Here is a 17,182-nt window from a genome sequence, read left to right as displayed (position 1 = left end):
AATTAAATGCCTTTGTGAATCAGCAAAAAAAAATTGTAGGGATAGAGCCCCAGTCAGTCAGTCTTCCTGGCTTGACCCTCACATCCAGCAAAACACAGGGAAAATGGATTCCTTTCACTAAAAAGAAAGAGATGACCTTCAATTTTGGGTGTATAAGGTGCCAAAAATTGTTAAAAGACATCAGCTACTTTGTGGAGAGAAAAACCAATGAAACAGTAGCCCAGGGCACAGTTCTTTTCAGAGTTCAAAACAGTATCTAACCAAGGTCAAGACTGAATGAACCAAGCCACTATATCTAACCCATGGTATGAGTCAGTCCTACTAAGACTGCCTCAAGGTTAAACAGAGACTCCTCAAACTGGAAGCAATCTCACCAAATAGAAATAGGAAACTAACTACTCCTGTCACACCTCCTTTTCATTCACAGTAAAGATTTCCACAGATTTTTAGGCATGAACCCATACCTACCACTCTGCAACTCAACCCTCACCTGTTCCAAGATGGCAGAAAGTAATGGTTAAAGGCACAAAGCCTTTGAACAGGTCTTTTGATCCTAATGCTCCCACCCACAGGAGTACACCCAGAGATCAGATAAAATCTGGAAAACATGGGCAAAGTTCAACCAACAGCTGCCCCTTCTAGGCAACGAACTGGCACACCTGGCTATTTGGCAACTGTTCCTTCCTTTAGCAGATCTTACCTGCCTGAGCAGGAAACAGAGATAAGGCTGAAGCTGGTTCATGTTGATTGCTATGGTTTCTCACCCTAAAGCAGAGCTCAGTCTAGAAACTGAACCTTTAACTGCTGCCAATCAGTTCCATGGAATGTCACATAGTTAAAAAAAAAAAACGAGAGAGAGAACATATGCCAAGTGTTTTATAAACTACAAAGCTACACAATACTACCTACAGTTATTTTGATATTAAACAATGCTAAAAGTAGCATATCAAATTATAACTAAACATCAATAACAACTATGGAACAACTAGGTGAGCATAGGGCTGATGACCTGAAGAGGTCAGGAGCAGGTATTGGTTACTACATTAAAAAGGCTCCACTGAAAATAAATCTTTTAAAGTGGTTCAAACGTTTAACAAACAATAAATAAGTTTAAATGATTTCCTTCCATTATAAGTGCCTTTGATCCAATTTCAACAGTAAAACCAGTGTCATAATCGCAACTTGGAAGGGCAATCTCCAAGAAGCCTCAAGACCAGCTCTATCTTCTTTATCACCACAAAATATAGGAAACCAATTTTCTAAGATGTAGACTGTCATCTTGTGAGACTCACCAGTGCTTGCTAGTGTACAATCCATCCTAAGTTTGCTTCTGTGTTGAACAAACGTCCAGCTGGAGGGAGGATAAACAGCCAACAGATTCCTTTACATAAGCACCATTTACCAAATTACAGGTCATCAAGTCTCATAACTAGAAACAGAGCCACTTTCTCCCACCTGGGTCCACTCCCGTGGAGCATCCGAGGGGCACCTGCTGGGGGCTTCTGCGCACACCCCACAGGTCTGCTTCTTCCCCACGTGTGTGATGCAGCTGCTACAGAACTTTTGAGACTCTGATTTCTTCACTTTTTATAACCTTGTAAATCAGATGCATTCCCCACACTTTCAATCAAGCCTTGTAACTGGAAAGACAGCTCCACATATGCTGGAGGCTGTATTTTCTTAGTTCTTTTTATTCCTTACTCTCTAATTTTTTAGAATTATTCTTCCTCCCAAGTGACATGGATGAGGGGGAGGAGGAACACAGTGACGTTAAATGACCGAAAGGAACTCGGATACCACAAATAGAGCAGGAAGCCCCCAGCTATGCTGCCCTTAAGAGAAAAAGACCCTAAAGGATGGGTGTATGGGATGTGAGCACATCTGTGTCATACAAGATTCCCTCCCTACCAGGCTCCCTGCTATACAGTGCTTAGTCGCCCAGCTGTGTCTGACCCTTTGTGACCCTGTAGACTGCAGCCCACCAGGCTTCTCTCTCCATGGGCTCCTCCAGGCAAGAATACTGGGGTGGGTTGCCATGCCTTCCTCCAGGGGATCTTCCCAACCCAGGGATCGCACCCAGGTTTCCGGCATTGCAGGCAGATTCTTTACCATCTGCGCCACCAGAGAAGCCCTCCAGGCTCCCTCTTGGGAGAGTCAGACAAACTCCACGTTCAACAACTTGTCATGCAGGTGGTGTTTGTTTATTCGCCAGGACAAGCTGCCTCCTCAGGTGTCCATCACCCCCTGCTCACGCATCGTCTGCCTACTCTCCACTCATAAGACTCTCTTCCCTGATCACAAGTTCAAATCTCGGCACTGACATTTACGAGCTGTGAGACTTGGCACCAGTGACCTGGCCCCTGAATCTCAGCTTCCTCATCTGTAAACTGAAGATAAAAACACCTATCTTGGAAGGCTGTGCAGATTAAGTGAAAGTGTGTGTGTGTGTGTGTGTCTCAAAGGCTCGCACCTCAGAATTATACAACGTCTGGCACACAGGAGGCATTTGCCTTCCTCTCTCTAACCTGAACTGATTCATGCTTTTCAATTATTTTGTGTTTCTACATTATCTCCCCACTTAGACTGTGAAGAATGACATGGCTTTCATCATGTCTACCCCGTGAGTGGGTGCCCAACTTGACAACTGTGGTCCAGGGTAATGAACAGATAGATTGCTTCTCCACATCCCATAATAGCTGGTAATGCTTCCAGAGGAAATTACTATGAGCTGTGGATATGGCTGATCCCCTCTGGCCCACTAGCTGCTCACGCCCCTTCTTCTAACACGCCCCTTCTTCTAACACACCCCTCGGTCACCCGGAATGCCCTTAAGAATGCTCAGAAACCAAGTTATACATTCATCTGATCATTTCTTGAGTGCATTCCTCTCGAGTCTACTTGTTGAGACCATAAACATTTCCTGGGTACATACTGTTTTGCCAATGGAAGGCACTGTGGATCCACACTTATACATGGAAATGACAAGACACGATTCCTGCCTGCCCTTGAGGCTGCCAAAGGGACTCATACGGGGAGGTAATACATGCTCAAAATGACACAGCGAATCAAACGTGAAAGAAGAGTGTTTTCTGTGAGTCCTGTGGGACAAAGAGGAAGAAGTCATAATTCAGCCTGGAAACACTATTCTGAAACTTAAAAACTGCCTTTGGGGCTTCCCTTGTTGCTCAGTCGTTAAAGAATCTGCCTGCAATGCAGGAGACCCGGGAAGATTCCCTGGAGAAGGAAATGGCAACCCACTCCAGTATTCTTGCCTGGAGAATCCCATGGACAGAGGAGCCTGGCGGGCTACAGTCCATGGGGTCTCAAGAGTCGGACACAACTTAGCCACTAAACCACCACTACCATCATGCCTTTGAGATGGACCTTTAATGCATATAACTGCTGAAAAAGGAGGTAAAAGGGAATTCCCATCCTTATCTATTACAAAACTTATTAAGGCAAATGTCAGTCCAAACAAACCCTCAGGACTGCCAAGTCCTTGTCAGTAGCTTCTCTCATGTTAGGCAATGTGCAATGCAAAACAAAAGAATCTTCCTGCAACTCAGACCTGGAATTCTGTCCAGTCCATTCCATTCTGCCCAATCCATTCCACACATACAGCAGGAAATGTAAGTTTTTAGTGCCAGACTAGGTATTGAGTGTGTTTTTTTTTTTTTTTAAGAGAAAAAGAAATAGAAGTCTTTAAAGCTCTCTGCCAATTCTAGGCAAAGGCAAGGATCCTGGAGAAACCTGATGACAGAAGTGGACAGGAAGCAAGTGGTATCCAGTTTAGATAGAAGAAATGCATGGTCACAAGACTCTCCAGTCTTCCCAGATGGAAAGTTGGAGAACCCAGGGTAGGAGGACAAAGCTCATCTGTGTGGACACTAGAGCAGCCCCACCTGAAACCTTGGTGTCATGTGATAAGCGGTGGTCTCCTCTTACCTAAATTCACACTAAGGAAAAGCACCCAGTCAAAAGCAGTGTGAGAAGTAACCAACAAGGGTCTACTGTAGTGCACAGGGAATTCTGCTGAATGCCATGTGGCAGCCTGGATGGGAGGGAAGTTTGGGGGAGAATGGATACACACATATATATGTATGTTGTTGTTCAGTCACTAAGTTGTGTCTGACTCTGTGACCCCATGGATTGCACACACCAGGATCCCCTGTCCTTCACTATCTCACGGAGTATGCTCAATTTCATGTCCACTGGGTTGGTGATGATATCTAACCATCTCATCCTCTGCCATCTTCTCCTCCTGCCCTCAATCCTTTCCAGAATCTGGGTCTTTTCCAATGAGTCAGTTGTTTGCTAGATAGGCCAAAATATTTGAGCTTCAGCTTCAGCATCAGTCCTTTCAATGAATATTCAGGGTTGATTTCCTTAATAGGATTGACTGCTTTGATCTCCCTGCTGTCCATGGGACTCTCAAGAGTCTTCTCCAGCACCACAATTTGAAAGCATCGATTCTTCAGCACTCAGCCCTTTTTTATTGTCCAGCTCTCACATCCGTACATGACTACTGGAAAAACCATAGCTTTGATTATTACGGACCTTTGTTGGCAAAGTGATGTTTCTGCTTTTTAATGCGCTATCTAGGTTTGTCAGCTTTTCTTCCAAGGAGCAAGTATCTTTTAATTCCGTGGCTGCAGTCACCATTCACAGTAATTTTGGAGCCAAAGAAAATAAAATCTGCCACTGCATATGTATAGCTGAGACCCTTTGCTGAAACTATCACAACATTGTTAATTGGCTATACTCCAATTTATAAAATAAAATTTTAAAAAATAAAGTAAATAGATGGAGAGAGATTTAAAAAAAAAAAAAAAGCAGAGGAGGCTGCAAAAAATCTCATGTATAGGCCACACAACCAGACAGGTCCAGTGTCGAGCTATACTCCACTACGAATGCCTTAACGAACTGTTTAAACAGTTAAGACTTGCTCTCATGTCCTGGCTATTATAACTACTTCTCTAAGGCTTATCATTATATCTCAGGTCCTCTTCCCCTAACTCTTTGTTCTTATACCAATTCAACCCTCTGCTGATACAGAGAGCAAAAAGGCTTCCTGAAGGGCTGCTCTCGTCAGTCTCCATATCCTCCTCCCCATCCTCACTGATATGTAGCAGAAAGCCTGACACACGGCAGCTTCTCAGTCAAGGCTTCTGGAACACCCAGTCGTGGGTCAAGCTAAGCAAAACAATGAAAAAGTGGACCCTTGAAACATCACACGGTTTACGGACTCTCCCCAGGGATAACTTTCCCCGGCGCTGACCTGCACAGACCCACACAATCGGCTCCAGATACTGAAGGTGCCTGAATACGCCTTGCGTGGAAGGCAGCTCCCTTCCCAAGCCTCAGGACACACTCTCTCTCTAGGTGCTGCCTGTGGAAATCTTAAACCTTGCTGTCAGCCCTGACCACATCGACTTCGCCAAACAGGCCCCCATCAAGACTGGTCTGATGGAAACCTGAGCCACACAAGTAACCGGAGACCTGGGCAGCTGACCTGCTTGAGATCTGGAGGCAGTCTCAGTTTAGGGGTGAGTTTAAACTGGGCCATACCTGGCAACACACTTCCCTACAAGACCCAGAGTTGGGTTGACACATGAGGAGTGGGGAGGGGGCAGCTGCTGGAGGCGCTGGCTGAGGGCACAGAGGGTAGTTTCAGAGGGCCAGCTCACCCCAGGGACCCTCAGGAGTGTGGGCTCCTCCCTCCCCAACCAGGAGTCCCACAGGCCTCCTGGAGGTTCTCAGGAACAACCTTGCCTTGTCCCAGGGACGACTTGTGTGAAAAATTTTCATTTCACTCCAGGCAGCAGCCAGTGACAAGAAAGCCTTGTAGATGGTTGGCAATGCCAACTTACCTGGGCATGTGGGTGCCTGCACTAGGAGGAAGAAGAGACAGAGGCTAAACTCACCAAGGTGTTGGTTAAGGAGAAGCAGGACAGGATGAAGGACCAGATGGGAACCCTGATGGATAAACCCAGTTTGATTTGTAAGGATGATATGATTTAGTGTAATAAACCAAGCTCCTACCTGTGCCTGGTACTGCCCTGGAATATCAAAATGAAGACAGGGGCAGTCCTCAGAGAGCCAGACTCTTGGAGGTCTCACCTGATGATGACAAACGTGTCTTTTCTTTTCTCTCAAGAATCTTATTAATGTTGTTACAGTATTAATTACGGAGAACAAGAGAATGGGAGGCAGGTAGGAGGGAAAGGATAATAGAAGAGAAGCAGGAAGAGAAAAAGGGAGGAGAGACTGTGGGTATTAAACGGGGTAATCCTCATAAAGTACTCAACCAGGCTCTGGCATACAGTAAGTGCTCGGTAAACCCTGGGCATGGTTAAGGACCTGTAACTGCTTCGTGCTATATGCTACAATGAACACATACAACATGACAGGTAATAGCCTAAGGGCTTATTGTTGAGTCGTTATGTTGTATCTGATTCTTTGCGACCCGACAGACTAGCCCACCAGGCTCCTCTGTCCATGGGATTTCCCAGGCAGCAATACTGGAGTGGGTTGCCATTTCCTTCTCCAGGGGATCTTTCAGATGCAGGGACTGAACCCGGGTCTCCTGCATTGTAGGCAGACTCTTGACCATCTGAGCCACCAGGGAAACTAATGGCTTACCATGTGTTAATTCATTTAATGCTCAGGCCTATGAGATAACAGTATTTCCACTTCATACACAAGGGAAAGTGGGTACCAAGGGATATGTCAGCTCCAACTACCCAGTCACACAACCATCAGGCGAGAGATGGGGGCAGTGGGGGCGGGGGAGAGGAGTCAAACCCAGGTGTCTAATTCCCTTCTCGCCTCTCATCCATGAACCCTGAGGTTCTCAAGGTTTGGTCCCCAGAACCTGGGAACTTTTTAGATTAGCAAATCCTTGATCCTAAGCAGACTCAATAAAACAGAAGAGAAACAGATGACAAAGGATGAAATGGTCGCATGGCATCACTGAGTCAATGGACATGAGTTTGAGCAAACTCAGAGAGAGAGTGAATGACAGGGAAGCCTGCCGTGCTGCAATTCATGGGGTCACAAAGAGTCAGACATGACTTGAGTGACTGAACGAAACAACTAGGTGACTGTGATGAAGAGCAAACCCTGAGCACCACGCCACTCGTGATGGTGTAGTGCATTTCCATAGAGTGGCTACAGCAAGGCAGATAATAAAGCACCCTCCCCCTCAGTGGCCTCACCAGGCAATGGGCAAAGGTCAAAATACTTGGGTCTTCCATTTCTTTTAGTTTAGGGCACAGCCTGTGGTTGGGGCTTGGGAGAGCAGTCTTAATGGTCATTATTTTCAGAAAAGTCAATACGGTTTCTCTGATTTCATCCTGTGACATAAAGAAGTGAGGAGTGGGTGAGAATCCCTGGATATTTTTAGGATGGTTTAACTCCTTCATGGCAACTTACCACCAGTGAGCGGTAACCCGAAATATCTACCACTAGATGAAAAGGGAACTTGAAAGCTTTGCCTTTAATGTGTTAACTGAGCTTCCAGTGACACAGGGCAGGTGACGTCCTCTGTCCTGTTCTCCAGGAGTTAATTCAGTGATGCAAGCTGATGACCCAGTGAGTGGATGACTGAAGCCTTTTGTGTCTGAGACCTGGAGCAGCCCACCTTTTGGCCATTTCACTGTTCATTAGCACCTCTGCTGAGGATCAGCAGGGGAGAGTGAAAGGTGACTAACCTCAAACCGGTCAACTTCTCTCCTTGTTAGCAGTTCTGGTGAAGAATTGGTGGGAAAAGAATTGTTATCGGCTAAAATGAGACACAGGGATGATCTACAGGCTCTGATTTTCCATGCCCTCCCCACCCCGAACCCCACTCCTAATCATCACACACCATCAGGCCAGTCTACCTTTATAGTTTTATCTCACCGACAAGTAAAGAGAAGCATAATGTTCATATTCTAGAATTTCTAGAGGTAGCCTGTGATATCTTATTTTAAATTACAGCTCTTAAAAATGCCAAGGTCATGGACAATGTTGATGACAGCAAGAGAGGCTCAGAAGTGGTGATGTCTCTACAGGTCCCATTTTCAACACTGGCTTTCCCTACCTTTCTAACGTTACCTGACCTAATGGAATACATGCGTCTTCAATGCTCATAAGAGAAACAAGAAGCCTGACATGAATTAGGCACCTGCTATATTCCAGAAGGAGAAGCAGGGGGGCGGGGGTGGGTGACAGAGGATGAGATGGTAGGATGGCATCACCAATCCAATGGACGTGAGTTTGAGCAAACTCCCGGAGACGGTGAAGGACAGGGAAGCCTGGCATGCTGCAGTCCTTGGGGTCACAAGGAGTCATACATGACTGAGAACAAAAATATTCTAGGGTGCCAGAACTTCTGTTGGCCACCTTAGGAACACAATCACTTAATTCTAAAACAACTGGGCAAGAAGCTTTTATCCTGATTTTATAAAGAAAACCAAGGCTTAGAGAATTTAACTTAGTAAGTGCCAGAGATCTGAATACAGAGCTGTCTTCTCTGCCCGCCAAAACTATGCTCTTTATACTACCCAAGTCAGCCGCTGTTAATCCCAAACACCTACTGTACAGCACAGGAAACTAGATGTAATATATTGTAATAACCTGAAAAACAATCTGAAAAAAAATATGTATTTTATATATATATAAATTTATGTATAAATATATATATATAATTGAATCACTTTGCTATATACCTGAAATTAACACAACATTGTAAATCAACTATACTTCAATTAAAAAAAAAAGTCAGCCTTACTGATAAGATTTGTTATATCTACACAGAACTCTGTCAGAGACAGTGCTCCCACCTCATCTGGGAGATGACTGTGCTAATTGCTATTTGTGACTTTTAAAGATGAAGGCCGTACCTGGATCTGCTAATAGCGTGGTCAGAAGCCCCTCGTAACATCCTCAGGTGTCTACCCTTCTCGCTTCCATCCGCTCTAATAAATCAGCTCCCACCCCTTTACCCAATCTATCCAGACGCCTGCTGATCTCGTTCACAGCTTCGGGTTGCTGGGAGAACAGGCATTTCCTGCACAGCAGAAGCCTGAGGCCACGGCGGGGAGAGGAGGTCGGAAGAGGCGCCTTGACTTCCCGGATGACTCAGGTCAGGCAAGCGTGCCAGGATGCCCACGCAGCCCAAGCCATGCCCTCGGTGTCACCACATGGCCGCTTCCCATTTCAGGGAGGGAAGGAGCTGAACGGTCCAGCAGATGGGAGGAAGGAGGAAGAGACCTGCTTACATTCTCAATCCCCGTCTTCCACGCCCCAGTGTCTGCTCCTGTCCCCTTGCCCAGCCCATCACTGCCGGGTTGAGTGCCTCAACTTGCCTTTTCTCCTCCCCAAGCCTCACCGGCTGGGCTGCCCCCCTGCAACTCTGCCCCAGCACCCCTAAAGAGCCACAGCACCTTGAGTCTTTCACTGGAAGAAGCACCAAGGCCTCCAGGTACTGACCAGAGAGAAATTCACCTTTATTTAGCATCCTATAAACAGGCAAAGGGGCTTGCTTCATCACTGGGCATCGGCTCCTTTCTTGCCTTCCCTGGTGTGTAGTACTCTCAGTGCAGGAAATACCACAAAAGCTGGTCCTCCAGGGAAAAAAAATTTCTTCCCTCCCCTGTCCACAGCATTCATTGTCTCCGGCACATCCTAAGCCTAGAAGATCAGTATGTTTCATGGATCTCAAGTTTGTTGGGATTTTTCTATGCATTCCATTTCATCCCATTGTAAAATAATTTGGAGCAAGGACCCTATTTTCTCCACCTAAAGACATCTATGTGACGCTGGAGACCCAGGCAGGGCCTCCTAATTTGAATGCAGGTCTCCCACCTAGAGCGAATGGATCCCAGGCTCCAGGAAAGTGGGTCCCCTCTCCCTGTGGACTTATGGACAGGAGGGCACCATGGCCAGCCCTCAGAAAGCCTCACCATCCTTGAGCTCACCTGGTCTACTGCCAGGCCTGGAGATGCCAGAGAAACCCCACTGACTGACCTACCAGACTAGATGAAACACTGGACAAATGCACCCTGCCCACTCTCAACTACCACGGAAAGAGGCAAAGAGAGGGTAGCCCAGACCCCAGGCAGTTCCTGTCTGAATGACTCTTTCTGAATCACAGGGTGGGGATGGCCCAGTGATGGGACTTGAGAGTCAGATAGCCCCTCAAAGCAATGCCTGCTAATTCCAAACTACAGTCTTAAGTGCCAGGCCGGCTTCCTGTGTACATTTCCACAGGACCTGTGTCTGGGCCTGTCTGCTGAGGCCATCCTGAAATCCTTTGGAACTTCTGAACAAGGGACCTTGCATGTTCCTTTTGCCCTGGGCCTCACAAGATGAGTAGCCAGTCCCGCCAAGCACTTGAACTTCAGTCAAAGAATCACTGTGAACCACTAGTAAGCCAGGGTAGCTGTGCCAGGAGAAGCAGGGTGTGGCCAAGCAGGGTATAAGGGAGGCTTCCAACTGGTGCGAAGGTGACTGACCTACAGAGAGGTGGACGCACAGCGTGGAGGGTGGGGGCACCACCAGCAACGGTGGCTCCAGCAAGAGCTTCTCAAACACACCCACCAAGTACCGCTCACTTCGGTCACTCCCCGCATCCATCTCATATCTCTGATAATGGGCCTCATTCTCTCACCCACTGATTTATACAAAGTCTGACTCTCCCCTGGTGTTTCAGAGAAGCAGCTCATTAAAAAAGTTGGCCTTCAGAGACTGCCCTGGTGGTCCAGTGGTTAAGTATCCACCTTGCGATGCAGGGGACACATGTTCAATCCCTGGGTGGGGAACTAAGATCCCACATGCCTGGGGGCAAATAAACCCTCCTGCCACAACTACTGAGCCCGTGTGCCACAACTCGAGAGTCCTGTGAGTCACAATGAAAGATCCCAAATGCTGCAAGTAAGACCCGACCCGATGCAGCCAAATAAATAAAAAATTCACCGTCTATTGGTTTGTCCTTTGCCCCACAGCTGGAGAGAAATGTGCAGCAGATGAGGGCTGTTGGAATGGAGACAACTACACTTTCAGGCTGTCCATCCTCAGCCGCCAGTCCAGGCTCTGTCAGCTACAGAGCTGGTAGTGGTGGTAAGTCTTACGGGATAGGACCCCATAGCAACCAGGAAGACATGAGGGAATATTGGGGCCACTCACGGTCTAGGATCTGGCTGGGCACAAGCTCCCCAATGATCATCAACGACCATAAACTATAGGAGGAGAGCTGTCCCCAAGTGTGTTTTCTAAGAAGTGGCCTCTTCTCAAATTTTTTCAAAAGGAGCCCTGGTGGCTCAGACTGTAAAGAATCTGCCTGCAATGCAGGAGACCTGGGTTTGAAGGTTGGGAAGATCCCCTGGAGAAGGAATGGCTACCCACTCCAGTATTCTTGCCTGGAGATTTCCACGGACAGAGGAGCCTGGTGGGCTACAGTCCACGGGGGTGCAAAGAGTAGGACATGATTGAGCAACTTTCAGCTTTCACTTTCAGAAGACACTGCTTCTTCAAATGTGTCCACAGCTGTCTTGCAACAACCTGCAGCCATATAGGGTTGCACCTTTTATGTATGTTCTCAGACACGACAGCAAGAGATGGATGGATGCTCTTTACTCAACACACACACACACACACACACACACACACACACACACACACACACACACAGCATGACAGTATTATACTAGGGGGAAAACAACTGTGTCCTTCTCAAAAGGGCAGTTGCTGTCTTTAGGTCAAGGAAATATTCCAGGGAACCCATGCCTATCACCCCTATCTATCTTGTCCTCATGCATGGCCTCTCCTCCTGAACCGTGAGGTCAGCAGGAAGCAGGTATACTTGACGAGCTGTGTGTCAGTCAGCGCTGCTGACCCGTCCTAACCAGTGATGAGACGAGATCGGAAGCAACTGCCAACAAGACTGCAAACAGGGTACCTTGGGCTCCAGGTCTGTCCTCTCTCAGGAAAGCAGAGCTGGGTGTCTGCATCTTGGCAAAAGGAAGAAGATGAAGTTGAGAAGATGCTGCTGTATTTGGACCAGAAGAATATGATTAACGTGCAGGAGACGGGAAGAGCAGTGACTGGCAAAACAAAGGTTGTTCCCTGAGGCCCAGGGAAGCTCTCACCTCTGTACACAGAAGGCCAGAAGTGCCCACGCCACCTTCTGAAACAGCTGCTCGGATGAGAGCCTGCTTTGAGCCACACTGGCCCTTTCATCAAAATCCACAGAATTATTCTAGATATAAGAGATAAAAATCTGCACCTACGCATAAGACAGGGTTCTTTATAGACTGCATACCACTGCTTTGAAGCCACCAAGGTGTTCTCAGGACTGGTTGATGCCAACAGGTGCTGAATTACTCAATGCAGGAAGAAAGAGGCAAAACCCGACCCAGCAGCTCCGATGGTTAGTCCGCTCACCACGTAAAAGAAAAATCCCAGAATTTTAGAACTGGAAGGGAGAAATGTGATCTTCCTGACCGGGTCCCTTATTTCACAGCCAGAGAAAGGGGATGTGGAGGGCAGGTGGGCAGCTGATCTGCACGCTGATTCTTTCTGAGCCTCTTCGGAGCAGACCCAGAACAGAGCACAAAAGAAAGAAACCAGTCCTGCTCCGCCCACATCCACCAGTTTCAACCCCAAATGGACCAACTTCCACCCAACACTAATAGAAACACCAGTGCAGAAACGGAAGCAGTCTGGATGGAGCCCACTCATCCAGGTCAACTCGTCTGGGTGGCATAAACCAGTCACCAGATCACAGCCTTGAGCTCCCCAATCTCCACCAAATTGGGCCCAAATGTTCTGACACATAAGAGTAATGTGCAAGCTGTTGCTTACTTCAACTTGTCAGTAGGAGACCCTGTTGTTGTTGTTGTTCGGTGGCTAAGTCGTGCTGAGACCCCATGAACTGCAACACGCCAGGGTTCCCTGTCCTTCACTATCTCCTGGAGTTTGCTCTAACTCAAGTCCATTGAGTAGGTGATGCCATCCAATCACCTCATCCTCTGTTGCCCCCTTCTCCTCTTGCCTTCAATCTTACCCAGCAATCAGACCCAGAGAGCAAATTCCCTTTAACCAAGGTGGTAGGCTGGATACAGCCAGGTCAAGGATCACCATTCTTCCCAGGGCTCTCCCATTTATGTGAAGAAAGAACTGCTGACTATTTAATTTTTAGAAGAAACCTAATAAGGAAACCTGAGAGAAATTCTCAGATTTGAGTTTGTTTTCCCCTCTTACACTTCAGGTTTTTTTAAGGAACTCAGAGAGTTTAGTACTTCCAAAGGTCAAGTTGGGTTAACTGTGACCAAGTTAGAGAATCAGCTCTCACAAAACCCCAATTTATGATAATCAGAGAGAACAAACCTTTGTCCAGAAATGAGGAGAACAATGTCTGACCTTCCTTTAAAAGATCAACTCATTGGCAGGAGTGGGAGGGAGTGCTGAGTCAGGAGCCAGCAGGGCATGGCAATAAAGAACACAGCTTAGATGGGCTGGTTCTTAAGTCACTAAGTCGTGAGAAGTAAGCAACAAGGACCCAGGGATCAAACCCAAGTCTCCTGCACTGGCAAGTGGATTCTTTACCACTGAGCCACCTGGAAGCCCCTTAACTGTTTAGACAGTTCATTTAGGCATTTGCAGGACATGTGTAGCTAGTTGTGTGACCTGTCTGGCTGTGTGGTCCATGCATGAGACCTCTGCAGCCTCCCAGGAAGTCTGCTCCAATTCCCTAAACTGAAATAATCATTTCCTCCTGACCCTCCACAATAGTCTGTCTACACGTCTACATGTACCTTACAGCAACTGGCTATTATAATCATTCACCTCCGTGCCTCTCTCTCCTGCTGGACTGGGAGTCGTGTCTTTTCCCTCTTTGGTTCTTAGCCTCCCGAGGCACGTTAAGCCACACATGTGGTAGATAGTCCATAAAGTCCTACGGAATTATTACTTAATTGGTTAATTGGTTTCAGCAGGCTCCTAATCAAATCTATGCTTGAGGAGAAGAAGCAGGGCCGGGCAGTTTGGCAATTCATTATCACAACATCTTTGATTAGTCAGCCATCACCTTGGAAAGTAGAGCGGGCTGGAGGCAAGCCCATGGGATGGTAAGCAGGAGGCTGGTGAGGTTTTCAGTGGGAGGAGAGAGCAGAGAGCAGTCCCGCCCATTCTTGTGCCCAGAGAACATGGGTAAGGCAAGGCTTTCTTCTCTACCTTTCTCTCTGCTTCTCTGTTCCCTCTCCCCTTTCACCTCCTTCTCCCTCTGATCTCTAACTTTAATCCATCATCTGCTTAAAAGTGTTTAGTGAGTGCTACTTAGCATCCCAGCTGGCTCAGTGGTAAAGAACTCTCCAGCCAATGCAGGAGAGGTAAGAAGAGACACAGGTTCAATCCCTGGGTCAGGGAGATCCCCCGGAGGAGGGCATGGCAACCCACTCCAGTATCCCTGCCTGGAGAATCCCATGGACAGAGAAGCCTGATGGACTAGAGTCCATGGGGTTGCAAAGAATCTGACACAACTAAAGCAGCTGAGCACAGAGGCTCATGTACACACACGAGTGCTTACCATGGGTGGGGCACTGTTTGGGCACTAGGAATGCCACAAGATGTGGCTACTAACTTACATCCCAGGGCACTGCATCTCCAACTTCAAGGTCATCTGAATCACTCAGGGATCTTGCCAAGCAGTGGAACTGGACTCGGGAGGTCTGGGGTGGGGCCAGGCACCTGCATTTCTAATAAGCTTCTGGGTGACGCTGACACCCCCAGTCCTCATTCTCTGGAGTAAGTTCTAGACCAGAGCACGGGTTCTCAACTTGGCTGCACATAGGAGTCACCTGGAAAGCTTCTGAAAATACTCATGCCTGGGCCTCTTCCTCAGAGTTTCTAATTTCAACGTTCTGGAGTGCGTTAGGATTATAAAAACAAACAAACAAAAACCTCACATGGTGATTATAGTGAACATCCAAGGTTGAGAAACCACTACTGGCAGGTGTATATAGAAAATAGACATTTATTTCAGAGAATACTATGATAGAAAAAAGCAAAGTAAGTACAAGCAAAAGTGAGAGTGATTTATATAAGGTGATTTCAGGAAACACCGTTCTGAGGAGGTGACATTTGAGAAGATACCAGAAAGATGTGTAAGAATAGGCCAAATCGCTGCCTGAAAGAAGGGCTACATGTAGTGTTAGTCACTCAATGGTGTCTGACGCTTTGTGGCCTCTTGGACTGTAGCCTGCCAGGCTCCCCTGTCCATGGGATTTTCCAGGCAAGAATACTGGAGTAGGTAGCCATTTCCTTCTCCAGGGGATCTTCCCGACCCAGGGATTGAACCTGTGTCTCCTGCATTGGCAGGTGGATTCTTTACCCCTGAGCCCCCTATATAAGCTCCAAGAAAATCTTTTTTAATGGAAAAGAAAAACAAAAAAACAGACTGAGGTCCTCCAGGAAGAGGGAATTCACCCTCCTTATTGCCAACCTCAACTCGTCCCTGGGCCTAGTCAATTTGCCAGCCTCCACAACCTCATCGGCCAAAGCACTCAGTCTTTCTCTCACCATACTACACACACATCCTGTTGGTTCTGTTTCTCTGGAGAATCCTGACTGATACAGATGGAACAACCAGTAACATCATCCCCACCAAGGATGGCGTGATGTATCTCTGAGGTTGTCCCAAGGTCACACTCCTATGAAATGATGGACTGAGACTGGGGTCCAGGCCCTTGACCCTGCACAAGCCACTTGCGGAACTGGCATTTCATCTTAAGTCTCAGACCAGGTTAAAATGCTACACCTCTGATCACATGTGGAATGGCTTTAGTAGCATTTTTATCCCTGAAAACAGATGGGGTGGATGAAACAGGGAATAAGGCAAAGGCAAATATAAGGAGAGCACTTCACTTTGCCGACAGCTGATAAGATCAGCATCCTCTGACTTCTAGGGCTGCTAAAGTGAGACAGGAGGGTCCCTGTTTACTAAGGCTTACACTTTCACCTGAGGATTAACCACAGCGCTTTGCTTCTAGGAGGTTTCCTTGATGGGCTGGGAAATAATGATGGGAAATTGACACAGTCACAGATGCCACGATAAAACTTCAGGACTGAAAAACACCAAACGGGGTTGCTGGAGCCTTGACAAAACAGGAGACAGAAAGTGGAAAAAAAAAATAGAGAAAAGTGATTCAGTGATGCAATTCCACCCACGGGCGGAGGGGAGAGGGGAAGTGGAGGTTGGGAAATAACGCACAATTCTTCCTCAAAAAATGTTGATCAGAATACTTGCTGGTTCAAAAATAATGATGTTGAAGAAAACAAGGAAATGACATACAAATCACGACTTCAGATGAGTATTCTTTTTTTTTTTTACTCATTTCTGAGTAATTACGAACGTGCCCCTAAAAGGGCCCAGAAGCCATTGGTACCTTGTATGACAGGTGTTTTGACAACACTTTAGGGAGTAATGTCTGCAAAGTCAAGGGTGCAGCATCGATGTCTCGCAAAAAACAATGGCATCCACGAACATCCTCTATCCCTCAGAAAAGGAATCTGGGGTTAAAAACAGTATCTCTACATCCCAGCATCTCCCCAAGAGTCGAGAAGAGGGGGAACCAGGATGTATGAAGAAAAAAGAAGGGAATTGACTTTTTAATTAATTTTTATCAGCATAGAGTTGCTTTACAATGCTGTGTTAGTTCCTATTGTACAACAAAGTGAATCAGCTGTATGTACACATATATCCCCCCTCCTTTTTGGATTTCCCTCCCAGTTAGGTCACCACACTGAGAGAAGGGAGGCAGTTTAGAAAGAATATATCTGACGTATACACATTACTATATATAAAATAGATAACTAATAAGGACCTACTGTATAGCACAGGCAACTCTACTCAGCACTGTGACATAGCCTATATGGGAAAATAACCTAAAATAGAGTGGATATATGCATAACTGATTCACTCTGCTGGACACCTGTAACTAACAAAACACTGTAAATCAACTGTACTCCAAAATATTAATTAAAAAAAAGTTATGCAAATATAGCAAAAAATAAAGTTTCCCCCCCCAAAAGCAGTATTTTATACAGTTAAAAGTAAAAAACAGAGTATTTCTACACTCAAATGGAGTTACTTCTGCTCCTTCCGCAATTAGGATGGAGAAATGAACCTGGTGACAGGCAG

The 17,182-nt window shown here is 46.7% G+C and overlaps 1 protein-coding gene across 5 annotated transcripts in view; it reads right to left on the bottom strand.

The window, feature by feature from the left end:
- Window positions 1-17,182, bottom strand: part of ETV6 (ETS variant transcription factor 6) — a 276,141-nt gene that overhangs the window by 188,572 nt on the left and 70,387 nt on the right. The window lies entirely within an intron of this gene.

The sequence above is a fragment of the Dama dama genome, chromosome 22 (assembly GCF_033118175.1).
Source record: "Dama dama isolate Ldn47 chromosome 22, ASM3311817v1, whole genome shotgun sequence".
NCBI classification, from domain to species: domain Eukaryota; kingdom Metazoa; phylum Chordata; class Mammalia; order Artiodactyla; family Cervidae; genus Dama; species Dama dama.
This window is presented reverse-complemented; position numbering and strand designations above follow the sequence as displayed.